The following is a 9,961-nucleotide window of genomic DNA, read 5'->3' on the forward strand; positions in this document are numbered from 1 at the left end:
GTTGTTAAATACTTAAACATATCCAAGTCTATTTGGCCGCACATAAATAAATCATTAATGTAACCTCTTGCTTTCCAGTATGCTACATTAAGTTCATTTAAAGACACCATTTCATAACTGTCCTGTTTCAGCATTTCCTCCATTCTACAGTTATTATCATCCTTAGTCATATACTAGCCCCCCACCCTTGTCTGGCTTCAAGACTCTGATGTTGGCAAGCTTCAAAGCATTTAGTTCCAGTACATTTTCATTACTCATATTCTTTTGCAATCCCCCATGAGCATAAGAGCCCTTTAATTTATTTCTAAAGTCAATTTCACACATTTTTTTCAAAAAGTGCTATTGTAGGATGCAAGGGTGGGTTAAAAGTACTAACCCTGTTTTCGTGCACATTATTCATTTCACAACCATGAAATAAAAGCTGTAAATTTAATTTACATATGTAGAGCTTAAAGTCCATCAGTACAGTGCCTATATTTGCTTTCTGCGTTGGTATAAATGTCACTCCCCTTGCTAAATTTCAATTAAATTAGGTTCTATAGTCACAGTAGTAAAGTTAAATTTATTGAAGTCGCCTTGCTGGTTAGTTTGAATAACAGGATGTCCAGCTGATTCACTGTGGTTGTATTCCTCACCAAAAGTAGCAGCTGCTTCACTGTGGTTGTTTCCTTCACCAGAAGTAACAGTCCCATGCTCATTTTTATTTTCTTCAAGCTGTACTTCCCAGTTTGCTACTATCTCCGTTAATTGTAGTGGTTGTTTTTCTGCAATTTTGCCTTCTTTTTGGTGCCTTCTCGTTGCATTTGACAGTTGTATGTAGAAACACGAAAATTTTGTTCCCCTGAAACTCCATTGATGTTTCTCCCTTGCAAACACTCACTTCTTCTTGGCTGGCTTGTCCCTTCCTGTTCCTCTGGTTCAGTGACATCACTAGTGATGTTACTAGTGGGCAGATCTGCTTCAGCCTCCTCATGCATATTAATATTAACAAAGCGTTGTGGTTGGTTTACAGGGGCTTTGCTACTCTTGACGGGCATTCTTGGGTGTGGGAAAGCCAGCCCATTAATGTAGTCATCAAGGTCTCTCTGTAGTTTCTTGATTTTTGTAGCTTTGTATTTTAAAATCAAGGCATCAATGGACTCAAAAGTTCTATTGTATTCAAATTTGTATCTATCAAAGTCATTGTTGGTTTTAATGCTATCCTCCAGCATTAACAGTTCATTAAACAGCTCAGCATTTTCTTTTTTATAATTAGATATCATCATTTTCATTAAGCTAAGCCCCTATTGGATAAAAAATGAAACCAGTTCTAATTGAAATTGGGAGTTTGGTATAACCTCCATTGGGTAGGGACAATACCTTAACCCTTTTGGTACCTGTTCACGTTTCAGACATTCTTCTAGGTACACTATTTCCAACTAAGTCTTTCTATATTTAAGCAAATTTGTATCAAACTGCTTCAATACAGTCCTAATATTAGTGCCACTGACCAGTTGTTCCACTGTAGCATTAGAATTATCCTGTTGTAGCCCAAGAGAAAAAACATTCCCTTAGCTCTGGAACTCCAATAAGCCTCCAAGGCAGTTCACCTCCATGCAGGTTATAACTCAAGTCTTTCATTTGGCTGTTGGTCATGGTTAGCTCTATAAGGTAATAAAGTGGTGGATGTTTGTCCCATGTGCAGCCTAGGGAGTTCAGTAACAGAACATGAACTCACATTTGATAAACTCACATTGGGTATTGTTTGCACATTCCTTCTTCCATTAGTCTCATTAGCCAACAGCCTGCCATTCAAGTCATCCACTTTCTGTGATAGAGTTTGTACAGTAATTGTAAGGTTTGTTAGAGATGCAGCAACATTGCGTTTCTGAGAACAAATTAGGGGTATTAAGTTCACCTTCATTAGCCATGCCCTAACAAATGAACTGACCAATGAAAAAACAACAAATAAAGCACTAATAAAATAAGTAACAAAGAGCCACAGCTCCAAAGGCAAACCAAAACTTTAATTTGTGAGCACTTTCATTCACTCAAATCAAATGAACTTCTTCAGACAAATTCAAACAGTAAAACCCTTCCTTAAATAACCAAGAAATCACATGACCAATAAAATGCATTACATCGCAAGTTTAAAACTGATTGTTAAAAGGCATATACATATTTTTAAAGATATTTACATATACTTTAAAAGAATTTTTAAGCACAAAATGTTGAATTATTAATATATAAAAAAATATCAAAAAGGTGCATCCATACAAACCTATAAGTGCATAAAATATTATATTGTCTTATAAGAACATTCAATACTGAATTTCATAAATTCATTCAGCATAATAAACTTTTAAGTTTGAGTAAACACATAACAGAACACTGCTCATTAAGGCCTGGATAACTGTGTGCATTTAAGGTAAGTTGCCACCATAACTCTTGTCTTTCGAGGAAAAAGGATGTATGCCCACCTCTAGGTCCCTCCATCACCTGGTCGATCACCTTAAATTTAAAGTGGTGTCCAGGGTTGTCCTTAACGTGGTTGGCCAAAACATTATTTTCTTTGTTTCTACACACACACAGGGTTTGGATTTCCTTCCATATAAAACACCTTATTGCAGTTAAACAATGGGTACAGGCATATTTTAATTTTGTAGTTCACTTCTAGTTCTTACACTGAGAATAAAATGGGGTTATATCACTCTCCAGATGATGTCTGTCTCCTCAGAGTTCATGATTTGAATATCACCATTTTGTAATGCAGTTTGCTTGATGTGGTGTACTGACATTTTGTTCAGTTGGACTATAGCAGCGCTGTGGTTACTAGTGGTATAGTTTGCATCTGTGGAACTGAAGTTAAGCTTGATATTCTGTTGTGTCTTTGTAGACTGTACAATAGTAATTATGTTACATTTTTCTGTATTAATCAGTAGTATAATTTGTTATATTGTTGTTTGAATTTTTTTTTTTTGTCAGAGGTTTAATACCAGCACATCTTACTAGCATTACAGAGGAGCACGCAAACTGCAGTTTGTTGTGATTTACTTAAACAGTTAGATAATAAGCCATTATCTCGCCATTGATTAAACTCAGAACAGTAAGAAGCAGAATTGAATTGAATTTTCTAAAACTATTCTGAGTCAAACTGTTTCTATTTTATGAGGTAGACATGTCCATAGCTGTCAGCAGGAAAAAAAATCAAACAAGTTAAAATAAGGTTTTGTCAAATTCTAGCTCAAATTAAGCAGTAACCCTTGAACTTACTGACAATGTATATTAATTTTGTTTGCTGCATGTCACAGACATATTTTACTGTAAAAGAATTTCAAATAACCCACACAGTGTTGTAGTCTACAAGCCTGAGTGTTTCATCTTAATACACAGCATAGCTCTTTTTTATTTATTTATTTTTTGTGATATAATGAAATCTGCAATGTTACAAGAGACGAGTGAAATGTAAAGGGCTGTGAACAATATGATAGTAGGGCTTTAAAGTCAATGGTTTACAAACAAAAAAAACAAAAAAATAATCCTTGTTTTCCCGCCTCTCCTCGACTAGTTTAGACCAGTTTACAGGCTCTGCTGTATTCTGGGCTGTGGTGTAGTTCCTGTGTTGTCCATTACCTTACTTGGATGGAAGGAAGTTTCTTTGCTCACCAGTGGGAGTGTGGAGCCTTGAGCAGCCTACCTGTCCCTGTAGGAAGTGACCTCAGCACAAGAGCTGTAGTAATTGGTTGTTTTGGACCATTTCTAGCTGTTTTGAAGTTCCCTGTTTAAAATCCGCGTTTGCGGCTTTCTTGTTGTGCGAGCATAGCGCAGCGCTGGTTAAAGTAGGTTAAACTTCTTCTGGCTCCGCCAAGTCTGCTCTTCAAATTTTCCCTTAAGGAAGCTCTACTCTTAGTATAATCAGGCTACTCGCTATAATATAAGCCTAGCACTTGTTCTCAAAACTTCTCTACTAAGTAAGCACTCTCATACTAAGTAAGCACTACATCCACCTACCACCCCTGTGAATATCCACTTCCCTTAAAGGCACAGCACTCCCTTATACTGTTCTAGCATGTCGAGTGGTAAATTACTGGTGTCCTCTCCAGTTCAGCTGGTTAATCTGGGTATCCTGAGACAATGCTACAATTGTCTCATGTACACAGACAACCCTCTCCTCCTCCCAACAAACACAAATACTTGTGAGAGCTGCAACTATATAGTCAAACTGGAGGCTGAACTCTCTCAACTCAGGGCTGGCATGACCAGACAGGAGGAGATGGTAACCACACACACAACAAACCCAGTCCAACATAGACCTACCACAACTGCGAACCAAACACATAAAAACACAAAGACATACTCGGAGGCTCTAATAAAAAACTTACCAAAACAACAGAGGCTCCCAAAGCAGACATCCAAAAATCCACCACCTCAAAACAAAACACATACAACACATACTTCAATAAATCAGTGTGTCAATCAATCACAGCCCTTAAGGCCAAACACCATGCCTGATACACTAGTAATAGGTGACTCTATAGTCAGACACACTGATGTCCCGCTTACCAGGCTGAACAAGGAGAGGGTGACTGTGAGCTGCCTATCGGGAGCTAGGATCTGCCACATAACACACGCACTCAGGTCACTCCAAAGCAAGTACAAATATGACTCCGTCATTGTCCATGCTGGCATGAATAACCTGAGACGTACCTCCCTGGACTACATGAAAAGAGACATAGAGGAGCTCTCTGATTATGTAGCCCAGGCTGGTATGACCCTGACCCTGAGCAGCATCTTGTCCTCACCAAGAATGATGCCACAATACAAAGACAAGATGATCAGCTTTAATAATTGGCTCAAGTACTGGTGTCATTCTAAGGGGATCCAGTGTCTGTCTGCCTGGGATGACATGTTGGACAAGCCACGCTGCTTCACAAGGGACGGCTTGCACCTGTCACCACTAGGCTTCCGGATATTGGCTAAGGCTCTTGCCACCCCCATAGTGCCTTTTTAGGCAAGGCTCAAAAGACAAACCCACCTCCTTAGAAAACAAAAATGGGAAAAACTAATGGTAATGCTGCTCAATGCCAGAAGTCTAAATCTCAAGATGCAGGCACTCTATGTACTCCTCAGTATGGAGAACATCGACGTCTGTGCAGTAACTGAAACCTGGTTCTAGGCGCCTGAGAGCACCCCAGCGCTACCAGGCTATACCTCGTATCATGCTTTTCGGCCCCAAAACCCGGGACGAACCACAAAGGGAGGGGGAGTGTCCATATTCATCAAGGACACCCACACCTCCAGGTTAGTAGCAACACATGAAGCATCGGAGACCATACAGGTGCAACTAACCATAGGCAAAACTGCTATTCAACTGGTAGCATGTTACAGACCACCCTCCCAATCTCAGGAACCCCACTCAGCCTTCCTGAAGACATTGGAGGATATGAATATATCACAAAATACCATCATACTGGGAGACTTCAACTACCCTAACATAGATTGGGTACATTATTCTAGCCCTAACACCCTAGCCCAAAGATTCCTGGAATTCATAAATTCAAATGCACTGGAACAACTAGTCACCTCTCCCACTAGGGGAGATAATATACTAGACCTGATCATCACAAACATTGGGACAAAATGCTCCACACCGGAGGTATACCCCTCACTAGTGAGATCTGACCACAAACTAATCACCCTGGATATACATATCCCACCCCCAGCACAAAAGACCACAGTGAAAAACTTCTCAAAAGCAGACTTCACTCTTCTTAAGACTGAGATGGTATCCTTTAAGCCCACTGGGCCAGTGGATACCACATCCCACAATGCTGAATCCTTCACAAATGCTTTCTATGGACATCTCCAAGAATGCATGGATCATGCAATCCCAAATAAATCCAGGTCCCTCTCCACCAAAGGCAAGCGTCCTGTCTGGTGGACCTCAGCCATTAACAAATTGTATAACAAAAGAAGGAAGCTACTGCACGACAGAGCAAAATCCCATAAAGGGAAGACATCTCTGATCAACACTAGCAGAAAACTACGTTCTCTCATAAAAACATCCAAGGCAAACTTTGAGAGAAAAATCGCTAAGGACACTAAAGATAACCACAAAGCCTTCTTCAGCTATGTTAGAAACCTGGGCGGAAACCCTCAGATATGCTCAGAGTTAGTACACAACAACAAAAAATACACTGAACCCACAGATATTGCCAACATTCTGGCTGACAGGTTCAGTGCAAATTTCTCCCCTCCCTCACCCCCAAAAGAAGAAATACTTATCCCAGCTGAATGTAATCTCCCTGTCATCTCAGATATCCAGGTGAGAGCCACCCTCAGCAAAGCTAAAAACACAGCATCAATGGGACCTGACGGTATCCCGGATTGCATGCTACATGAACTCCAAGAGGAGCTAAACCCGCACATAAAAATGCTATTTAACCTTAGCCTTACTTCAGGATATGTACCAGAATACTGGCGTACAGCAACAGTGGTCCCACTCCACAAAGGGGGTACCTCTACAGACCCTGGGAACTACCGTCCCATAAGCTTAACCAGCCTGGTTTGCAAAGCTATGGAAAGAATCATTATGGAACTCATAAACAGAGACATTGGGAACCTACAGACACTTGACCCCACCGAGTTCGGCTTTGTAAAGGGCAGATCCTTCCTTTTGAACCTGGTTGACTTTTTCAAAACAGTCACTAGAGCCATTGACGAGGGCAAAGCAGTCCATACAGCCTACCTGGACTTGGCTAAGGCCTTCGACACAATACCCCACTCAGGCATCATAGATAAGCTCAACAGCTTAAATGTAAACCCTTATGTCACTAGATGGGTTGCAAACTGGCTAAAGGACAGAACCCATAAAGTTAAAATCGCTGGAGCAATGTCAGACTCAAAGCCAGTCACAAGTGGTGTCCCACAGGGATCTGTCCTGGGACCCCTCTTGTTCGGCATTTATTTCTCAGATGTTAAAGCAAACATGGGAGGGTTGTGGCTGACAAAGTTCGCAGATGACTGCAAACTAGGCGCCATAGTCGACACACCAGCGGACACATACATCCTACAAAAAGGACTCACAGAAACGGACACCTGGTGCCGGAGTCATGGCCTTAAACTAAATGCCAAAAAATGTATAGTCATCCACTTTGGGAAAAACAAAGTACCCACAAATTATCACATAGACAGCAACCCACTGAGTACGGAAAAAGTAATCAGAGACCTAGGGACCCAAGTCGACAGCGCCCTCTCATTTGACACCCACGTTGCCAAAGTGGTTAGAAAGACATTCTACCTTGCACACCTTATCATGAAGGGATTCACATCCAGATCCAAGGATGTCATTGTACCCCTATACTCCTCCCTCATCAGACCCATGATTGAGTACAATGCCCCATTTGGTATGTACCTCACCCGACATTTGCAACAGCTGGAGAGACCACAAAAGTACCTCACCAAGAGGATCAAGGGTCTCCAACATATGTCTTATTCTGCCAGACTAAAGAAACTCCAGCTCTATTCAGTAGCATACCGCCTGCTCAGAGGTGATCTCTGCCTGATGTACAAGGCCATGTCCAATCAGGAACTGATGGACATGCTCCACCTCAAAAAATCCAAATCCATTAGAACCACGAGAGCTAAAGACTTAAACCTCGGCACAAGTATGAATAGGACATGCTGGAGGGATAGATTCATAACCCAGAGGCTTCCCATGCTCTGGAACAAGATCCCAGTTCATGTTAGGCAGAGCCCCTCACTGACTCTCTTCAAGAGAAATCTTGATGAGTGGATGGGAGATCGTAAGTTTACCCCAGGGGTCACATCTGTGTCACTACTAGACAGGGGCACAGTAAACTAATTTCTATTATATAAGTGGACCTTCACTGTGTCACTACTAGACAGAGGCACAGTATTCTAAATCTATTCTGTGCATTTTTGTACCATTTCATGGGGTGGCGAAAGCCACATCACTATGGCTAGGCTTACAAATGCCCCAGGGCAGATAGCCTAGTACTAAACTATGAAACTATGAAACTATGTAAACTGGTTGCCTATTGGGAACGATTGGGAAAGAGAGATAAAGATCAGACTACAGCTCATAGACATAACTTCCATCACCATCTTGAGAACCTGCAGGACATGGCATGGTGGAGAGAGGAAGGATTGTGCTTGGCTCGCTCAGCTGTCTCCAAAGGAAGCAAATGTATGTGTGTGTCCAGGCACATGTCCAGTGCTGGAATCCCTGGTGCAGACAGAAGATTGTAAGACAGTGTATTGTGATGGGAGATGGACCATAAGAGTACATTACAAACTGAGCATTTGAGTACCATTGAACATACTCTGTTAGATGCTGTGTGTATGAGTGCAGAAACATTAGGAAATTAAACAAAATTTGATCTGCTGCTGTGCAGTTGATGGTATCTGTTCTAGTTTCGATAGATTCTAAGCCCAGAGAGTGAATAGACTATAGGGCTTTTATCTCAGAGAATGAAGGGGATCAACAATGAAAATAAAACTGATGAACTTAATGGTCAGCATGCAGCAAAAGGGAACAGGGCAATATATATATATATATATATATATATATATATATATATATATATATATATATATGTATGTATACATGTAAAATAGTCGCATTTTGATAAAGGTCCTAATCCTTATAATCATGTCCTGAAATGTTGTGTTAACAGACAGTAACATTTATATTCTATTACTATTGCTGCAGCTCTGATGAGACACATACATTTCAATTATTTAATGCTATGCAATACATAAAGTACAATGCATAAAAACATTTCAAATGAATTGCAAGTGTTGGAGGCATCACATAGAAATTAAACAGAGTTTAAGAATGTTTTAAAGGCTAAGTGAAACATATCTAACATGTACATAGGAGAAATGTCTATAGCTATTCATGGCGCAAAAAGAAAATCTGCAGGTATAAAACACATCAGAGTCCCACGAAAGTTAAACATTTCAAACAAATTAGAGCGGTTGAAGTAGCCAGCCCAATCTGGAAAGCAATTCTTCATTATTTTAAATGAAAAACTAAATTTACATAAATCATGTACACAGAAAGAACAATGCATGCCTCTCCAGAAAGCACAGTAAGTCTACAGGTATTATTTAAAATCTTTATGAAGACATTAAGAGGATAGTAATGACAGACAGCAGCAGATAAGGATGGATGCATTGCCATCTGTACCATACTGCTATCATCCATCTAAATCTTGCTGGCCCAGTAAAAGGGAGTTTCCCTTGGGGTAAGCAATTAAAATGAAATTATGCCATGTGTTGATCAAAACACTCCATTGTGAATCATCAGTAGTTATTTAATTCAAGGAAAGTCATCTTAAATTATAGCTTATAAAACTAAAAGAAAGGAAAGAGAATACAAATAAGATATATTTTTTTCTTGCAGTTACCCAAGGAATAGACACTAAAGCCTAAATCATTTCACAGAGTAATTTCTTCTGTCCCTTTGTCATAATTAATGCATCCTTTAATGAAAATGCTTTACTGCAGTACAAAAATGCTTAATACAATGCTTATTTAAAGTTTCAGGTTTAGAAAGAAAGGACATATGCTCATAATGTAATAAAAATGGCAAGGGAATATGCACTGAGTAATTTATCAAATCCTTGTTAAATATTTGCATACCAAATACATGTTTAAACAAATGATTCTCCTGATTCCTGCTTGTTTAAATCAAATGGTAATACTGAAAATTATTACATTATGAATAGATCAAGTGTAGTTAAGCTGCTATGCCTGTCTCTTATACACTCATAATTCTTTAGTGGCCTTGTCGGACTAGATTCCATACTTATCATAATAGAAACCGCTAGCCCTTGTATTGTGGTGTTATGTTAAACATATTACATTGTATTGCCTTTTTTACAGGTTATATCCAGGAAGCATATCTTTAATGAAGTGAATGAAGACAAATTGGTGAAATAGGTCATTATATGAT

At 39.7% G+C, this 9,961-nt stretch overlaps 1 protein-coding gene across 3 annotated transcripts in view; it reads left to right on the forward strand.

Moving 5' to 3' along the window:
- Nucleotides 1–9,961, forward strand: part of NTRK3 (neurotrophic receptor tyrosine kinase 3) — a 3,522,805-nt gene that overhangs the window by 2,858,988 nt on the left and 653,856 nt on the right. The window lies entirely within an intron of this gene.

The sequence above is a fragment of the Protopterus annectens genome, chromosome 7.part0 (assembly GCF_019279795.1).
Source record: "Protopterus annectens isolate FY-2018-M chromosome 7.part0, PAN1.0, whole genome shotgun sequence".
NCBI lineage: Eukaryota > Metazoa > Chordata > Ceratodontiformes > Protopteridae > Protopterus > Protopterus annectens.